This window comes from Ictidomys tridecemlineatus, chromosome 2 (genome assembly GCF_052094955.1).
Source record: "Ictidomys tridecemlineatus isolate mIctTri1 chromosome 2, mIctTri1.hap1, whole genome shotgun sequence".
Classification (NCBI taxonomy): domain Eukaryota; kingdom Metazoa; phylum Chordata; class Mammalia; order Rodentia; family Sciuridae; genus Ictidomys; species Ictidomys tridecemlineatus.
Window position 1 is genome coordinate 71,098,806 of NC_135478.1, and position 21,125 is coordinate 71,119,930.

General features: G+C 39.2%; 1 pseudogene; it reads right to left on the reverse strand.

Annotated features, from left to right (window-relative positions):
- Positions 1-65: 65 nt before the first annotated feature.
- On the reverse strand, positions 66-15,244 carry LOC101974688 (major prion protein-like; annotated as a pseudogene).
- Between the last annotated feature and the right edge of the window lie 5,881 nt (positions 15,245-21,125).

Here is a 21,125-nt window from a genome sequence, read left to right on the forward strand (position 1 = left end):
ACATCATCACTAAAAGGACTGTAGGTGAGCCAAGATAAAGAAGCTGTTGGAAACAAAGACCTTTCTCATCCCATGATCAGGAAAATGAAAAGGAGATGAAGAGGATCACAAATGGGGAGGAGAAGAGGACCAGGCTGCATCCTCTCTGGTAGTAAGTCTGGGACTCCTGCTGGTACTGAGTGATCCACCACACGCTCCATTATCTTAATGTCAGACTTGGTGAAGTGCTCCCCTTTGGTGGTCGTGGTGACCATATGCGGCTTGACCATGTACAAAGTTCTTCTGGTTCTGTACTGATCCACAGCTTTGTAGAACACTTGGTTAGGATAATGGTACATGTTTACACAGTAGTAATGGTCTTCTAGATTAGTTGTTTCCAAAATTCATAAGGGGACTGCTCATGGCATTCCCCAGCATGTAGCCACCAAGGCCCTCCACTACTTCCCCAGCTGGGGCAGCACCTGCCACCTGCTTAATATTGTTTTTTGACTTATTGAGCTTGTTCCATTGATTGTGGTTGCCATCTCCTTCACCTCAGCTGCTACTGTGGGGTTGCCCTCAGTCACTACTACCATGGAGCTGCCCCCAGCCACCACCACCATGGGGTGGGTAGTGGTTGCCTCAGGGCTGCCTTGCTCAGGGTAACAACTTCCCACAGTGTTCCACCCTTTTCCAGGCTTCAGCCACTTTTTGCAGAGGCTAGCGTCACTCAAATGGGGCTCTGAAGAGAATCAGTAGCCAAGGTTCACCATGATAACTGATCTAAACTGGACTGGGCCTCTGTGAAGACAAAATGCTTCAGCTTGGCTGAAATTATTCAGGAATCCTCGGAAGCGAGGAGAGAAGCTTGCAGCACCGTAGCTGTCAGTGACTGGAGCAGGATGACAGCAACTCACAGCTGCTGAGACATTCTTAACTTACCAGCTTGCCCCAGACCTATCTGTGAAAGAGCCTAGTAAACTTGAAAGATCTCTGCATGGGGTAGGTGGGGTAGCTACAGCAGGCAGATGCTCTCTAATACCAGAACTCTATCCACTGGGCCAGTAGCTCAGGAGGCACTAGAGACTACTCTGAGTAAAGGACATAAAGTTAGAGCCCAATTTCCTGCCTTAATGCCACCCTGAGGCCTTTGGAAGAACTTACATAAAATTCCCATGAAAGAAAGCCAGCATTGAAACTTGCCACACAGAGGTCAAAAGCAGCTAGTCATAAAACTTGTGCTACCTCGTTTCAAAACTTAGTATAAAGCTACAGTAATCTGGACTGTAGAAGAGTCTAATAGAAGAGTCTAGAAATAGAACCACACATGTATGTTCAATTGATTTTCAATGAAGGTACCAAGAAAAGAATAGTCTTTGCAACAAATGGGGTTGGAAAAACTCACAGGCATTCCTATGCAATAAAATGAAGCTCTATCTTTATTGCAAACCATATCAAAAATTAATTTGAGGGAGCTGGGGGTTATGGCTCAGCAGTAGAGCACTCGCCTAGCATGTTCAAGGCCCTGGGTTCAACCCTAGCACCACGTAAAAGTAAATAAAGATTTTAAAAAATTAATTTGAAATAGATCATAGACATAACAGCTAAAACTTTAAAATCTCTAGGAGAAAAATCTTTGTGGCCATGTATTTAGTTTTTACACTTAGCACTTCCACAAAGTGGGAACCATGATGCTTTGGTTTATATGTTATGGGTCCCCCCATCCAATTCCTATGTTTAAAAATGATCACCAGTGTGATAGTATTAAGAGGTGGGACATTTAAGGAGTGATTATGTCATGAGAGTAGAGCCCTCATGAATGGATTAGTGTCCTTATAGATTTGAGGAAGCAAAGAATATACCTCAGCGATAAAACATATTTTTAGCACACACAAGGCCCTGGGTTTAATTGCCAGGGTGGAGGACATGAGAAAACTAGCTAGATCTTTCTGTCTTTCTATCCCTTCCACCATTTGAGGATGCAATATTGTCCCCTCTAGACAACAAAACAATAAGGCACCACCTTGGAAGCAAAGATTGGGACCTCACCAGACACTGAGTAAGTAAATGTTAAGAGTAGTTATGTTAGACCAGGACGCAAGAAAAGACCATTGACTCCAATTAAAATCAAATTAAAGCAAGCTTATTATTTTGACCTGCAAGCTTATTATTTCGACCAGCCGGGCTGTCGTTCCCTCCCAAAACGGCGGGGAACAAGACAGCAGCCCCACCTTTCCTACAGCCCAGCTTTATAGCCCAGCAAGTTACACAAAAGGGGGGTTACAGATAACAGAACTCTGACAAGCATCACACTAATGGTAGTTTACATTTTTTTTTGCTGGCCCCAACATCAGAATTTATGAGGACCATTAGAGCCTCAGAGAGGGTCGTTGTCTGGCCAGGGAAGGCCAATATTTATGAGTTGTCACTAAAGTTTCAGAGAGGGCTGCTATCTGGTCAGAGAGCCAGGCATGGGTGAGTTCAAGACATGGGCAGGCATTCCAAGCAGGTTCAGAATTTGCAGTAATTTATAGTAAAACCGAAATTATCTTTTCATCGCTTTGTGGCAAGATGGTTCCCAATTTTAATAAAAGATCAGGTTGGGTCTATCAGTTATACTGTGTTTTTTAGGGAATCATAACAAGAAAAAAAGTTTGTACACATTCAATACACGTAATTTTGTTTCAGTTGGTTGAATTCATGGATGCAGAACTGACAGACTGCCAATTGTGTGTAATGTGTTACTTACATTCTATACTGAATTTTTCAAGTGTATAAGATGCCATCAGTTAATAAATACAGAAAAACAACATTACAAAACTCAATGTACTTTTGTCATTATGTGTTTTCTTAATCTGAAAATAACTGCTACCTCGGGGCCCCCCCAAGTTTTGTCTAATAAGAAGGATTTGTTGTAGTTTGAGGGAGCATTCCCACACGAATAATTGCAAAGCCCATATAGTTTTTTGGGGAACAAGAATGGGAATGGGAGCCAAGTGTGGTGGAGCATGCCTAAAATCCCATTGGCTTGGGAGGCTGAAGTATGAGAATTGCAAGTTCAAAGCCAGCCTTTAGGGAGACTCTGTCTCAAAATAAAAAATAAAAACAGCTGAGGATGTGACTGTTAAAGCACCCCTGGGTTCAATCCCTGGTACTCCCTGTAAAAACAAAAGAAATGGGTCCTGATAAGAGCTGGGAAATGTTAAGCAGAACAAAAGAATCAGGCTAGTCCTGAGTTATGGACAACACAAATGAAAAGCTTTTTTTTTTTTTTTAAAGAAAGAGTGAGAGAGGAGAGAGAGAGAATTTTTAATATTTATTTTTTAGTTCTCGGCGGACACAATATCTTTGTTGGTATGTGGTGCTGAGGATCGAACCCGGGCCGCACGCATGCCAGGCAAGCGCGCTACCGCTTGAGCCACATTCCCAGCCCCAAATGAAAAGCTTTTCAAGAAATAATTGGTCATAATAGCTAAGCTATAGAACCAACTTAAGTGCCCTTCAACAGATAAATGCATAAAGAAAAGGTGGTATCAATACACAAATGGAATATTGGCCATAAAAAAGAAGGACTTTATGACATTTGCCAGTAAATGGATGGATCTGGAGACTATTATGCTAAGTGAAATAAGCCAATCCCAAAAAACCAAAGGCTGAATGTTCTCTTGATATATGGATGCTAAGTCAGGGAAGAATAGAATTTCATTGGACTAGACAAAGAGGGAATTAAGGCAAGGGAAGAGGAAATAGGAATAGGAAAGACAGTGGAATGAGTGTGACACAATTTTCTTATGTACATATAAGAATACACCACAATGATCTTGACATCATATACAACCACAAGACTGGGATCCTAATTAGCATAAGATATGCTCCATGTTTGTATAGATATGAACAAATAATTTTAAAAAAAACTTTAAAAAGAATTGGGGAAACTGGAGGTTGGCTCTTTCCTTTTTTTTTTTTGGTACTGGGGATTGAACCCAGGGATGTTTTACTACTATGCTACACCTCAATTGTTTTTTATTTTGAAACAGGGTCTAACTAAGTTGCTGAAGTTGGCCTTGAACTTGTGGTACTCCTATCTCAGCCTCCTGAGTTGATGGGATTACGGAGTTGGGCCACCACATCCAGTCGGGCTCCATTGTAAGCACAGCCCAACTTGCTGTGACCAGCCTTTCATCACACATACACATGAGCAACCAGAACAGCAAGAACAGTTCATACTGCAAGTTCTGAGTTGTTTGTCCTGTTATTCTCCTGTGAATGAACTGGATGAGTTCTATGACAGAGACTTCCAGATGGCGATGGAGATTTGACATATTTTATTCCATGTCAAATTTCCACTAATGACTTAAAGCCACAGGAGACAGTAGAGATGGAAGAAGCAGCAAGTCACCTGCCCCTCTGCCATCTAGTGGAAGACAAGAACTTGATGTTCAAGTGGAAATAACAGGTAAAGGCAGGGTACTAACCGCCCTCAAACTTGGGATCAACAAGAGGCAAATCAGGTGTGTAAAATTCTGGAAAAGAGTGAAACTCAGCCCCATGTGTGGCCCAAAAGTAAAGTCTAAATCAAGAGAAGTGCTATTCCTACAGACCTCTGTAGGTTGCTGTGGCCTCATCTGGACACAACTTGACATACACAGGCATGATGAGATGATTCCCACTTTGGACCTAGCTGCCATGGCAAGCAGTGGTCCAGACTCACAGCTTCTTCATGATTGATGGGAAGGCATTTCACTAGCCCTCAGCATGAGAACCATCACCTCCCCCTGGCCCAGCTGCATTGCTCCATCCAGTCTCTGCCCAAGTGTTGGCTTCATAAGCCCTGAAACTCTCCCACTCTATTCAGCTCCCTCACTACCCTAAGTTGGGGAAGCAGCAATGGATCATTCTCCCAATTTACCATCATCCTCCAGGTGCAAGACCTCCCTGGGGAAATGTTCATTTAGAAACATTTTGAACCTTCCTGATAAATACAGAAAGTACAGGACCCCAGGGACTCCATCTCCCTTCTACACTTCAGTTCTTAAATGATATAACTTTACCTGGATATAATTATTAGAGATACAACTGAGTGATGATATAAAGAGACCAATGCAATTGAAAGAAGCTATTTCTCACATTTCTGAAGGGAAAGATTCACAGCACATCATACAGGATCCACAGGGGAAACTTCATGATCAGGAGGCAGGGCCAAAAACAAAAAGAAAGCCAAAGCAGAGCAGACAATTTAGAATTGGTTAGTTTGAATAATACACACACATACACACACGCCCACACTTTTTTTTTTTCCAGCATGGGAAACCCAGGCCAATGGCTATTACCTAAATGAAAGGCATCCCTGATTTTCCTTCACACTACTTAAGCTCAGGCTTCCTTTCTTACCTGCAAAATTCTTGCAAATAGGGTTGGAATTGTGGTTCAGCAGCAGAGCACTCGCCTAGCATGTGCAGGACCCGGGTTCGATCCTCAGCACCACATAAAAATAAAGGCATTGTGTTGTGTCCATCTACACTTAAAAAATAAATATTTAAAAAATCCTTGCAAATAGCTACTTATGTAGCTCTCACTGCCTCCAGCTGGCTGCCCTGTTCTTCAACACCTAGGTCCCAATCCTTCCTACATACAGGTGGGTCTGACAGATGCCATTACTCATCCCAGTCTCTGATACAAATTAAGCCCTCTAGTCATCTCCCACCACTCTGAGGATAGAATCAAAGGCTCTTAGCTGGACACTGAAGGTCCAACCCCAACAGAATCTTCAGCCTTCTGTTTCTCTGCCCTTTGCTCCTATCTTAACCTGCAACAGTCCAGCTATATCACCAGCAAATGCCTACAGCTCATGTGGGAAGTCCCCTTCACATGGAGACTACAGTGGCGGACCCGCAAATCATCACACATTCCACTCTTCAAATCTGGTTGGAAAGTTTGGCTATGACCATGGATGTGCCTATGTATAATGGTTTGTGGACTGCTCATCCTAAACATGTTCCAGATCAATTTTCAAAAGACTCATATTTGGGGCTGGGTTTGAAGCTCAGTGATAGAGTGCTTGCCTAGCATTCATGAGGATTGAGTTTGATCCTCAGCACCAAACACATACAAAAAAGAAGACTCATATTTAAAAAACAAAAATGAGGGGCTGGGGTTGTGGTTCAGTAGTAGAGCACTTGCCTAGCATGTTCAAGGCTCTAGGTTTGATCCTCAGAACCACATAAAAAATAAAAATAAACGAATAAAGGTATTGTGTCCAACTACAACTAAAAATGTAAAAATAAAAAATATTAAAAAATAAAAAGTATTATTAAAAAAACAAAAATGAGCACTTATAAATATTTATTTATTCCTTAATTCCCCAGAACTTGGTTCACAAAAACAGATTTTCTGAAATTTAAGAATTTAAATTAAGATTTTCCAAATTATGATACCCTTAAGATTAAAAAAAAAAACAAAACTAAAACCAGATAACATTCTCTACTTTGTCACTGTTGGAATGAAGCTCTTGTTGTTTTATGATCATATTGACATTGGAGGTTTCACACCACACCCTGACTCCACATTTTGATCATGTGCACCCTCAGGAACACCCTGCGCTTTCCCGTTGTTAGGAAATATCAGGTTTTTGGCCCGAGCTGGGCTTCCTTTTTGAGTGGGTAGTAATCAGTTTACTGCTGTCAGCTCTCTCTGCATTATTTACTTTTATTATCCTTTTTTGTATTCTTTAGGCTTAAGTTCCCAAAGATCTACAGAGGGAGGTAGAACTTCAAAATTGACCTCCCAAGATTTTGTCCTATGGTTATTGTCACACAGTAATCTCAGCACAACTGTGAGGGGGAGTTGGTAGATGGCATGAAGGTTATGCTCAGTTGATCTTAAATTGGAGAAATCACTCTGATTCATTTCAGTGAACACAATGGATAATATTACCCCTATATTAGTCAGCTTTGTATTACTACAAAAATACCAGAGGCAACTAACTCTATAAAGAGAAAAAGTTTACTTAATTCACTGTTTGGAAAGCTCAAAGTCCAAGATCAAGCGACCCCATTGGTTTGACCTCTGATGAGAGTGGGAGATGTCACCTCATCATGGTGGAGTATGTGTAGGACAAAGAATCACATCTGAAAGTGGGAGAGAGAGAGAGAGAGACCAGAGTCTTATATGCCCTTTGAGACCACAACTCCAATACCTAGGAATCTCCCCCTAAGACCTAAAGGTTCTACCACCTTTCTTTAGCATCACCCCATGGTCAAACCTTTAACACATGGGCCTTTAAGGACATTTAATATCCAAACCTTAGCAAACTTAGAAGTGCTACTGAAAGTAGAGATGCAAGGGAAAGCATCCAGGAGGTCAGAAATATTCCAAGTGTGAGGACTTTTCTGTGAGCTATGAAGTGGGCCACATGTCAGGGAGTACATGTAACTCGTGAAAACAGAAAGACCTCTTTAAAAACAGAAAGATGCTGTGTCAGTAGCCATTAAGGAAAAAAGAACCTCAGTCCTACAACTGCATGGAACTGAATTCTGACAACAACCTGAATGAGTTTGAAATTGTCTTCAGCCCCAAAACTTCCAGAAAAAAGAGAGCCCTGCCAATACTTTGATTTCAGCTTTGTGAAACCTAGAGCTGAAGCTCAGCCACACTGTGACTAGAATTCTGACATACAGAACATTATAAACATGTATTGTCATAAGCTACTAAGTTCATAGTGATTGGTTGGTTATGGCAGCAATTAAAATTAATATACAAACTTTTGAGAAGGAGATGTGTATTTTTTGCCTGTTCCTTTGGGGTGTCTTTTCTGGGAATGGCTTGCCTCTTTGGAACTTCAGTTATTGTGATACTAAGGAGATACTAGATCACACTGACAACATAGTGACTGTCTTGTCACCATTCATTTTATTGTGGTTGCTCAGAACACATTAGTGTCTTTCTATTACTTTCATACCCCTTTGCTCTTATAGTAATAGTCTATTTTATGTACTGGAGGTATGTGGGTATTAATTTTCATGCAAATATTTACCAAGAATAAGTGTTTGGCACTTTCCTGGACCCTTCAAGCTATAGAGAAATTGGAGAAATCATGGACTAAAAGTAAAGACAGAACAACTAGTGACAAAGAACCCTACCTCAAGCCAACAGCTGATTAGATCTGAAGTCTGCCACTTCCATTCCTGTGCTATATCTCCTCTCTACAATAGGTATACTGACAACTGAGACTGAGAGTTAGAGTCATATAAGTGTATCCCTCAGAACAGTGCCTGAAACTCAGCAGGTGTCATATGAGTGCATTTACTGTCACTGTTACGTCCATCAGAGGCTGGTCAGCTCAGATGGGTTTTGCCCCTATGCCAATAATACCTAGGACATACAAATCAGCCCATTTGGTGGGTAAATAAGCTGAACATGAGAGAGAGCAAATCACACTGAGCCCAGAACAGAGAAAGAGCCACATCTGAATAGAACTAACACCAACAAAGTTATGGGTTCTTTTTTAAAAAATATTTTTGTTAGTTGTTGCTGGATATTTCTTTATTTGTCTATTTATTTATTTATTTATTTATTTATTTATTTATTTATTTATTTATATGTGGTGCTGAGAATCAAACCCAGTGCCTCACACATGCTAGGTAAGCGCTAACTGAGCCACAACCCCAGCCTCACTTGGATTCTTTTTAAAAACACAGTGTTTGCCTTGTGTGGGATCATATCTGGGTCCTGTTAAAGTTGTCAGAATAAAAATGGAGTCACTTTTATCAAACCCTAACAAGAAAGAAAGAAAGAAAGCTGAAAGGAGAGAATCTCGTGTATTCATGCCTGATAACAAGAACTGTCACAAGACTTCAAGAACCACAACCTTCCACAAAGTTTCTGCAACCTTACACAGGAATACTTCTGTAAGTTCATCTTTCTCCAACTGCCTGTCCAACCTTGGGCTGATGACACATCGTTATTGATCCTTGTAGTCACAGATTATTATTTCAAACTGTTTTATGTAAACCTCCTCATATTGCTTTGAACAGTGTCCCTTTACCCCATTCCCTTCAAATATACCCATGGTTTCCATTACATGTGTGCTCACATTGCAACACTCCCTACTTATTCCCATACAAATATAATGATCCTTTAGGGAGATTATTCCTGTATTTAAAATTTTACACCCTGAAGCTTGCCCCTCGGTCAGGCCCATCTAAGGGCTCTTTCATCTGACAAGCCTTCTCCAACGTGCCCCGCCCTGAATTCTCACAGCCCCATGAGAAAGCCTCCACACAGTAACTTCCCAACACAAGTCACTCAGCTCATTATAGCACTGTCACCTCTGGCCAGGGTATCAGATGTTCAGGCCCTGCTCAGGCCACACACATAGCTTCACCTCCCTGCCCACTGCAGCCCTGGAAGAGACAGTGGGGGTCATGAAGGGAAGGAGATGTTTGACTTCTCTGTTTTGAGACACTTCCCAAGCTAGCACAGGATGTTTCAGAAAGAAGAAACACCTTCACCATGGAAAGGATACCGAGTCTCTGGCACTGGCTTTAGCCTGGAGGGCTTTGGGCTGGATAGCCTAGATAAACCTCGCACAGAAACTAGCCATCTGGAGCAGGGGTCAAGGAGCCACATCCCTCCGTGTTCAGGGGCCACTGTCACACTCCCCTCCTTCCCTCAAAAGCAGCATCCCCACTTGCATGTTCTAAATCTCTGGGTCCCCAGCACATCCTGTCAGAGGGCCCTTGTGCCCAGACCTCTGAGACACTTGGCTGTGAATCCATGGTGTGAGCTTAAGCCAACTGCCAGGGCCAGATTCCAAAAAAAGTCTGTTTTATATTTCATGCCTGTTTTTAAAAAATATTTTTTTTAGTTGTTGATAGACTTTTATTTTATTTATTTATATGTGGTGCTGAGAATAGAACCCAGTGCCTCACACTTGCCAGACAAGTGTGCTACTGCTAAGCCATAGCCCTATCCCCTTTCATGTCTGTTTTTGAGCCCAGAAGACTGCTGGTTCTGGGAAGGACTAGGTCACTGTGTGACCCTGGGAAGGTCCTTTTCCTCCCTGAGTCCAAGCTCCTGGTTGCAGCTATAAGGCAGCAGTAACAATTTCTTATATCACAGTGTCCTCTTCATTTCACGCACCCTCAGTTGTCAAGCCTACCTTTGGAAGGAGGGGGCCCATACTAAAGGAAGGAGTCCAGTTCAATATTGTCCTTCCTGAGGTGCCCGGGCGCAATCCTGTCTGCTGTGGCTGCTGTTGGGTGGTTGGTAGGCAGAGTTCGGTACACTGAGATATGAAAAGGGAAAGCAGAGTTGTTGGCCTATAACCCCTTTCTACTGACTTCCTCACTGTTTTTATTTGTATTAGTTTTATTATAAAGATAACAGTTGTATTTGAGGAAGAAAATTCAAACCATAAAGAAAAAAGTAAAACTTACTCTGTCTCACTCCAGTTCTACTCCTTGGAGATGGCCTCTCTTCACTATTTTTGTTTTAAATTCTACTATGGTTAATTCCATAACTCTCAAGTGTATACCCCATGTCTTGATTTCTCCAACAGTAGACAGTTCCTCTTGACTATATTCTATGAAAAATATGAAATGAACACATTTCTACCACCCCGCTTCTCTCAATCTCCCAATTTATTGCTTTTATTTCTTCTAATCCAGTGTTTTCAAAGAGGGTCCTATGATCACCTTCCTAAAATACAGATTCTCTGGCCCTGGACAAAATTTTAATTTCTATTGGAACCTATGGATATGCATTTATAATTGTCACTCTCAGTTAATTCTTTTGTATTATAAAGATAACAGTCATATTTGAGGAAGAAAAACTGGAGAAGCTGTGCAGGAAAAATGCCTGATTATCAGTAACCCATGATTGTTCATGGATTTAATTTAAAATTTTTCCAAAATTAAAAAAAATGATGAAAAATTTCCAAATTTGACAAATTTTGAGTTAGTAACAATAACTCAAAATTAATGATGATTATTTGTATTTCTTCCTTTATAACTAAATAAATATTTCAACAATAGAAATGCTTTTCCATCAAAATCCCAATAAGGAGTGACATCAGTGAAAATGGAATAAGGAAATCCAAATTCTACCTCTCCATTAAAGTGATGAAAAAGTTGATAAAAGCTCTCAAAATCAACTTTTGTGGAACTATGAAAATTAACCAAAGACTTGTATCAAACTGAGGAAACTGTGCAAGAAAAATGCCTGATTATCAGTAACCCATGATTGTTCATGGATTTAATTTTAAATTTTTCCAAAATTAAAAAAATTAATGAAAATTTTCCAAATTTGACAAATTTTGAGTTAGTAACAATAAATTTATAAATCTAGCAAAGAAAAGCCAAGAACCAGGTAGAGTGGTGAATTCCTATAAATGTTTAAAGAAGGTTTAATATTAAGTCCTTTTAAATAATTCCCAAAAATATAAGAGAAGGGAACACTTCCCAACTTGTTCTATGAAACCAGTGTTAGCCTATATCAAGGACAAAGACAGCACAAGAAAAATATAGACCAATACCCCTTATAAATGTAGATAAAGGGCTGGGGCTCTAGCTCAGTGGTAAAGCGCTTGCCTCACATGTGTGAGGCACTGGGTTTGATCCTCAGCATCACATACAAATAAATAAAGATATTGTGTGTCTATCTACAACTAAAAAAATATTTTAAAAAGTGTAGATAAAGGGCTGAGGTGTAGCTCAGTGGTACAGTTCTTGCCCAGAATGTATGAGGCTCTGGGTTTAACCCTAACTATCACAAAAACAAATAAATAGATAGATATGAAAAAAAAAAAACTTCAACAAACAACTGGCAAACTAAATCTAGCAGCATGTTAAAGTGATTATAAACCATGACCAAAAGAAATTTATCTCAGGAATGTAAGTTGGTCAATACACACAAAAAAATCAACCAATGAAATATATTAATAAAAAGGGAAAAAACACAAGATCATCTAAATAGACACAGAAAATGTGACAAAAAAAGTTTGACAAAGTCAAAGCAGCTTTCATTATTTAAAAAAAAAACATGCAACAAACTAGGAATAAAAAGAAACTTTCTTAATCTGATTATGGACATCTATGGAGAGAAACCATGACTAAAATTATATTTATTGATAAAAGACTAAAAGCTTTCTCCTTGAAATTAAGAGCAAGACAAAGATATCCACTCTTGCCTAGTCAGGGCAATTAGTCAAGAAAGGCATCCAGATTGGAAATGAAGAAGAAAAACTATCTCTATAAATTACATGATCTTGTACATAGAATACCCAAAAGAATCTTAAAATACAAAACAAAATAAACAAAAAGAAAACTGTTAGAACTAAAAAACAAGTTCAGTAAAGCTGCAGGATGTAAGATTAACATACAAAATCAATTGAATTTCTATTCACTAGAATGAACAATCAAAATAAAATTTAAAAATAATTCAACTTACAACAGCATCAAAAGGAATACTTTTTTAAATACATAGAATAAATGCAATCAAAGAAGTGTAAGGCTTATGCCTTGAAAACTACAAAATGTTGAAAAAAATAGAAAGACATCCTGCATTCATGAACTGGAAGATTTAATATTAAGATCTTCATGGGCTGGGATTGTGGCTCAGCCGTAGAGCGAGCTCGCCTAGCACGGGCGGGACCAGGGTTCCATCCTCAGCACCACATAAAATATGTGTTGTGTCCATATACACCAAAATAATAATAATAATAATAAAAGATCTTCAGATCCAACGTAATCCCTATCCAAACTCCAGGTGCCTTTTTCTAAAAAGGGGAAATGGATAAGCTTATTCTAAAATTCACATGGAATTGCAAGAGAAACAGAAAAACCAAAACCGTTATGAAAAAGAACCATGTTGGAAGACTCACTTCCTAAATATTACAAATTACTACAAAATTTCAGCAATTAAGACTATGTGACTCTGATATGAGTATAGACCAATGGAATGGAATTGAAAGTTCAAAAATAAATCCAAATAAATCCTCAATTGATTTTGACAAGGCTGTGAGAAACAGTCAATAAGGAAAAAATAATCTTTTCAACAAATGGTTCTGAGACAACTGGATATTCACATATTAAAGAACCTGAACCCCTTCTTCAAATCATATATGAAAATTACTTCCAAGTAGACTAAACAGGTCAATGTAAAATCTAAAACTGCAAAATTCTTAGAAGAAAACAGGTGAAAATCTGGGTGATTTTAAATTTGGAAGCATGATCTTAAATTAAGCAATAGTTTCACAGATTTGAAACCAGAAACACAAGCATTAAAGAAAAAAATAGGTTACACCTCATCAAAATTAAAAAAGTTTATGGGGCTGGGGTTGTAGTTCAGTGGTAGAGCGTTTGCCTAGCACGTGTGAGACATTGGATTTGATGCTCAGCACTGCGTATAAATAAATAAAATAAAGGTCCATTGTAAGAAATAATAATAAAGAGGAGACAGAGACAAGGTGCAGAGGCAGGGCAAGTGGCAGAGTGGCTCACTGTCCAAGCAGCCACATTTATTTATACCAATAGGTTGCATTAGGTCATTAATACCATAACTACATTATTGTTTAGAGTATCAGTAAGGTTGTTTATTCTGTAGTTACATTTTAGGATTACTATATGTAATGTTAGGAGCTTTGTGCAGTTCTCAAGAAAGTCCATTGTCTGAAGTTACTATTAGGCAGGCAGCTCCAGGAGCACCTGATCTTGGTGAAACATTGTAGTTATCAAGCAAGCAAGTTCCTTTATTCCCAGGAGTTATGTGCCTAAGATTAAAGTTGAAACTGATAAGACTCTAGCATGGAGGGAATTACCATGACAACCAGGCATCCTATGCCTTTGCACAGAAACTTTCCCAGGCACTAAGCATGCCACAATCATGAGTCATCAGGGACCCCAATCCCAAACACAGAACTCATACAATCCATCGACAACTATAAAATAAAAATTAAAAAAAATTTAAAAACCTTTATGCATCATAGGACATCATCAACTAGTATTAGTTAGATTTCAATTGCACACGGGGCTCATCTGCCACTACTCCCAGGGATCTTCCTCACCTGACTTACAACGTGGCTTTCAGGGCTAAAGCTGGCTGCTGCAGCCCTCCATCCCCTGAGTCCATATGCTCTTTTTCTTCCAAAAACTCTTCAAACCTCTTCAAAATTTCTGGTCTACTGATACCTCCTCTATTATTTTTTTGTAGTGCTATGAGCTTATTCATTTTCAATATCTTCACTGTTATATTAAACAGGCCTTGGGAAGAGAGAGAAGTAAGTGTATAGGTTCTGTCTGCCATGTTGGACACTTTCCCAAACCAGAGGTCCTAGCCCTGATCCTGTCTCACCCCTGCCTTGTTTTTGTCATTGTTTTGGTGCTGGGGGTTGAACCCAGGGCCTTGTGCATGGTATACAAGCGCTCTACCACTAACTCCTACCTATTCGTTCCAAAGCTCTGGAGAGTCAGAGCCTAGAATGTGGCAAAGAATACTCCTTTCCCACATGGAACTAGAAACTATGTTTTGCTAAGTCAGAGGTCCATTTTCAATTGCTATTGCAAGATGCCTGAGACTGGGTACTATGTAAAGAAAAGATTATTTAGTTCATAGTTTTGGAGACTAAAAATCCAAGATCAGCTGACCTCATTGTTTCAGCTTCTGGTGAGGATCCCTTAGACTAAAAATGCATCATGACAGGAGCACATGTGAGAGGAAGACATCACAAGGTGATACAGGAAGCCAGAGTGATTCAGGGCTCAATTTTGCTCTTTTATAAGTGGCTCTTACTCTCCTGAGAATTACTTAAGGTATCCTATAACAACTACCTTAATTCCTTCCAAAGCAGCATCCCTAATGACTAATCTACTTCTACTAGGTTTCATCTCTTAAAGGTACCACCACCTCTTAAAATCACCGTGCTGGATACCAAGCTTCCAACACATGAACCCTTAAGGGACACAATTGAACCATATTCAAAGCATAGCTTGTGGCCACCCCACTAACAACTATGTTTTATTTTACCTATGTAGCTAGATGTGACTATGTGACCATTGCTGAATGGGAAGTTTCTAGGAAATTTCAACTTCATGGATACCTGGAGTCTCAACTTCAGCTCTGTGAGCTCTCTTCCAGGCCACAACTCAGCCTCATTCCAGCTCCACCAGTGTTCATCCCTGCTGTTGTCCCACTCCCATCCACCAGTTCTTGATATCACTAGCTCTTGCCCAGCATCTCCCCTCTACTGGATGTCTGTTCTCACCTTCATCTTGGTAAACTCTTACTCGTTCCTCTGAATCCTCTGTAAGGGGCAACTCCTCGCCACAACCTCCCAGCTTCTCAGGTGGGAGGCTGCATCCCCTCTGCCCAGCCTTTTTCCATCCCTTGTCACTTCTGCCTAGAGGATCTGTGACCCCTGCTAACCCTGCTTTGGTGTGTCTGAGGGTAGAATTAAACAAGTAAACACATAGTCTTCAGCAGTATCCCCCACAATGTGTACATTTGGTTGGCTAGCATGTGCTGTAGGGTCGGGCCCAGCCAAGGCCAGTTGCAAGCCAGGTCACCCTCAGCCTGTGCCTCTTTGATGAAAGCATGAAAATCTGAAGGTATCTGCAGGAGGCGAATAAAAGGAGCCAAGAGACAAATACATGCATGTCAGTATGCACATCTAGGTCCTGCTAGCTTCCACAGCGGTATAGGCAGGCAGGAAAATATACTACATCCTCCCAGGACACCTTGGCTTCCCAAGAGCAGATCCTAAGAAGGGTTGCAAACCTGAGAGAACATCCTATGTCCTTGGCATGGTGTGGCCTACCCCTGGATGTCCAGCTATGGCTTGCTCCTTGTTTGGGCAAATGCTGACCCAGGCAAGGCCTGGGTGCCAAGTCCTGAAGGCCGGACAAAAGCAGGGGAAAGCCAGATAGGATCTGAGGACAAGCTCCTGGGAACAGTGTGGGTGCCCGCCCTGTGTTTTCATCAGTTTCCTGCTCCTGGGCTCTCTGTCTGGCAAACTGGGTGTGGCCACAGTCTGAGCAGGGCAGAGAGGTCCGGGGCAGGGGGGTGGGGGGGGTGGGGGGGGGTGGGGAGGGGTGGGGGGGTGGGGAGGGGTGGGGGGGCAATCTCTGTCAGTCCTCTAGGTTGACTCTGCACAGCAGGCACTGCTGGCACAGAACACTGGGAAGAAACAGCATGTAAACTGGAAGTAGGTGATGGAGTTAAAACATCCTAAATTTCTGGTATTAAGTGGGAAAAGGGCAAAGATATTAACTTCAGATACTATTAACTTTAGAGAATGGCCACTGAAATAAGCACAAGACATGCAATTGCCAAGAAAGTAGAACATAAAACAGGGAATAAAAAGAAATAAATAAAAACCACACACACACACACACACACACACACACACACACACACACACATGCTAATTCAAAACAAAAAACAGAAAGGAGGAGTGGGAGGAATTGGACATAGACATTAGAAATAAATCCAAATGTATTTGTAATCACAAAATGTAAAAAGGCAAGAACTCCAAATAAAGAATAAATTATCACATTGTATGGGAAAAATAAATCCAGCTTTGCGTAATGTTTTATTCCATTTTATGTTGCTAGAACAGATCACCTGATATTAGATAATTTATAAAGGAAAGAGGTTTATTGAAAGTTCAAGTGCATGGCACAGCCTCTGCTTGGCTTCTGGTGAGAGCTTTGTGTGGTTTCAACTCATGGTAGAGAGAGGAAGGGCAAGTGGACATATGTGAAAGAAACAAAACAAAAAGCCAACCTTGCTTAATAACAACCTACCTAAGGGTAACTATCCAGTTCCATGAGAATGAGAACTCAACTTCCTGAGATGGCATTAATCTATTGATGATATGAACTGCTCTCATAGCCCAAATACCAACTAGGACCTACCACCTAACATTCTCATTGAAGAATTAAGACTTGGGGTTGGGTTATAGTTCAGCAGTAGAGGTTGTAGCTAGCATGTGTGAGGCACTGGGTTTGATCCTCAGCACCACATTAAAAAAAAATAAATAGAGGTATTTTTAAAAAGAAGAATTAAGACTCAACCTGAGTTTTGGTGGGGACAAACCATATTGAAACCAGAGAATGCAATGGCAAGAGATCCTTCTAAAACATTTGTAAAAAAAAAAAATTTGAAGATCAAAGAAGATAAAGATATATACCATGAGGCCAAGCACAGTGGCATAGGTGACTTGGGAGGTTGAAGCAGGAGTATTACAATTTCAAATCCAGCCTCAGCAACTAAGCTATTTAGTAATACCCTTTCTCAAAATAAAGCAGTAGAAAAGGGCTAGGGATATAAGCTCAGAGGTAAAGTGCCCCTGGGTTAAACCAGTACCAACAACAACATACAAGCAAACAAACAAATATATATATAATGAAAATATTAACCAAGAGAAAACATGTTAACTGTGTCAATATCAGATAATACAAAGTATAAAGCAGCTAAGCCAAATATTGATTCTTAGGGACTCAAATATAAAGTCAAGTTTCTGGAAGTGTTAACCAGAAAAATAGGGAAAGCACTTTTTTTTTTTTTTTTTTTTTTTTTTTTTAAGACACTGGGAAAGAAAGGAAGATGTTAAAACAAAATTTTGAAACAGGTTCTCACTATGTTGTCCTGGCTGGCCTTGAACTCCTGGTCTCAAGCTATCCCCCTACCTTAATTTTCAGAAGAGTGGGGACCACAGGAGTTTGTCACCACACTGGGCTAGAAAGGATTAACCATAGACACATGAGTAACAGAAACATAAGAAACTATAATGTCAACTTTATGCCAACAAATTTGAAAACAAATTATTTCTTAGAAAAAAATATAGTTTTCTACTTTGGAATTAATCCAAAAGAAAACTATGATTAGTGACATCAAATCCTCATCCCCATCCCCCCAACCCAGGACACAGTGGCACATACCTTTAATCCCTGCAGTTCGGGAGGCTGAGGTAGGAGGATTGCAAGTTCAAAGGCAGCCTCAGCAATTTAGCAAGGGCTTAAGCAACTCAGTGAGACCTGTCTCTAAATAAAATATATAAAGGGCTGGGGATGTGGCTCAGTGGTTAAGCACCCCTGGGTTCAATCCCTGGTACCCCCACCCCCGCAAAAAAATACTCACCCGCTCCACGCAAAAAGTGTTCAAATAACTTTGCAGGCAAATTTTGCCTTTCAAGAAGCAGTGAATTCCAATTTATACAAATTATTTCAGAGAATAGAAAAGTAGGAAACACTTCATTTTACTTTTATAAGACTAACATAAACTTGATATAAAAACTGAATAAGAATAGGACAAAAAATAAAATTACCAGTAAATCTCACTCTCAAACATAGATGCAAACTGAATCCAATAATATATTAAAAGATAAGTCATTATAGCCAAGGTGGGTTTTATCCCCAAAGTGCAAGCTGGGTATAAAATTAGATAATGTGAATACATTTTATTCAGAACCCTAGCAGAATAAAAGAGAAAAACTACAAGAATATTTCAATAAATGCAAAAAATAAACCAGTGAAATTTAAGTAATTTATATTTTTAAAATTTGAAAACAATAAAAATAACAACAGAATCTAACAGAATCTATTAAGAAATGAAGAAAGCAAGTTTCCGAAAAATCAGAATCTTTTTATAAAATATTTTTTAGTTGTCAATGGACTTTATTTTACTTATTTATATGTGGTGCTGAGAATTGAACCTTGTGCCTCATATATGCTAGGCAAGTGCTCTACCACTGAGCTACAACCCCAGCTCTCAATGTTTATAGGAACTCAATTCACAATAGCCAATCTATGGAACCAGCCTACGTGCCCTTCCACAGATGAATGGATAAAGAAAATGTGGTACAGATACACAAATGAAATATTCCTCAGCCATAAAAAAGATTGAAATTATGGCATTTACCAGTAAATGGATGAAACTAGAGACTTTTATGCTAAGTGATATAAACCAATCCCCAAAAAACCAAAGTCTGAATGTTCGCTCTGATATGCACATGCTGACTCACAATAGGCTGGTGGAGGGGGTGAGTTTCACTGGATTAGAGAGGGATGAGTTGAGGGAAGGGAGGAAGGATGGGAATGGGAAAGACAGTAGAATAAATTGAACATAATTTTCCTATGTTCATATATGAATACTCCACATCATGTATAACCACAAAAATGAGAAGTTATACTCCATGTTTGTATGCTATGTCAACATACATTCCTACTGTCTTGTATAACTAAAAAGAACAAATAAAAAGCAATAAAGTATCTTTTAAAGAGGTTTTAAAAAATTTTTAAATTTGGTAAATTTACTCTCATATTTACCATATCTGGTGCTCTTTATTCCTTTGTAGTCATTCACATTTCCAACTGGTAGCATTTTCCTTTTACCTAAAGGATTCCCTGTAATATTTTTGTAGTACAGATCTATTGTTGATACTTTCAGCTTTTGTTTGAAAGATTCTTTATTTTGATTTTCAAAAATTGTTATTTTAAAGCAATTATAGATTCCCATGAATTTACAAATACAGTACAAAAAGATCTTGTATATCTTCATTCAGTTATCCTCAAGGATTTTGTTTTAGTCAGCTTTTGTGTGGTTGTGACCAAAATATCTGACAAGTATAACATAGAAGAGGAAAAGTTTATTTGGAGCTCACCGATTCAAAGTCATAGACTGCTGACTCCATTGCTCTGGGCCCAAGGCTAGGCAGAATATCATGGGTGAAGGGGCCAGAGGAGGAAAGTTGCTCAGCTCATGGTGGGGTCAAGAAGCAGAGAAAAGGAGGGGAAAAATGGACCATAGGAAAGATGCACCCTTCCAGGTCATACCCCAGTGACCCACCTCCTCCAGTCATGCCCCGCCTGCCTAAAGTTACCACCCAGTCAATTAATTAAAACTAGGATGGACTAATTAGTTTATATCTTTCATAATATAATCATTTCACTCTGAATATTCCTGTATTAACAGGAGCTTTGTGGGAGGACACTTCATATCCAAACTATAACAGATTACATCTTACGTAATTATAGTGCAGCATCAAAGCCAATAATTTGATATTTAGGAGAATGTATATGTATGATTCTATATCATTTTACACAGATGATGTTTGTGTAAAATTATACATATGAAATGTGCATAACATATGTATAATTTATCATGTGTAGATTCAAATAACCACCACTGACATCAAGATAAGACTATTCCAGTTTAATAAATACGGCCTCATACTATCTTTACAGCCATCCCTTAATTCCTAGTCCCTAGGAAACACTAATCTTCATCTTCAGTATTTTGTTTCATCTTCAATATATTGCCACTTTGGCAATGTTGTAGAAACGGAACCATACAGTATATAACCAAATGATACTGGCTTTTCCCACTTACTGTAATGCCCTTGAAATCTACCTAAACTGTGTTTATCTCAGGTTCGTTCCTTTTTATTTCTCAGTAATAGTCTATACTATGGATATACTACAGTTTTTAATCATTAATCTATTAATGGATATTTATATCACTTCCAGTTTGGAACTCTTCAAATAAACCTGCTATGAACAATTACATGCAGGTTTTTGTGGGGACATAAGTTTATTTATCTGAGATAAATGTTCAGAAGTGCAGTTGCTGGATTATATGCTAGTATGTGTTTAGTTTTTTTTAGGAGGCAGCTGAATTGTTTGCCAGAGTGGCTCTAGCAATTTACATTCACATCAGCAATGTATGAGAGATTCAGTTTTCTCTGCATCTTCATCAACCTTTGTGGTTACTATTTTTTATTGTACCTGTTCTAATCTCTCAGAATGTTCTAATATTTCAGCTGTGTCTCTGTTATCTCATCATGATCTTATTTTTCAGTTTTCTGATCGATGGTGATGTTGAATATTATTTCATTAGCTTGTATTCCATCTTCTTTAGCAAAACGTTCTTCATTTCTTTAGTTTAATTACTAATTGGATTGCTTGTTTTTTCAATATTGGACATTTGAGGACTCTTTATACACTCTAGATATGAATTCTTTGTTAAATATGGGTAATGCAATGTTGTATCCCAAAGTGTACCTCATCTTTTCATTCTTTTATCGCAGTCTTTCATACAGCAAATGTTAATTTTTATGAACTCCAATTTATCATTTTCTGTTTTTTTCATTG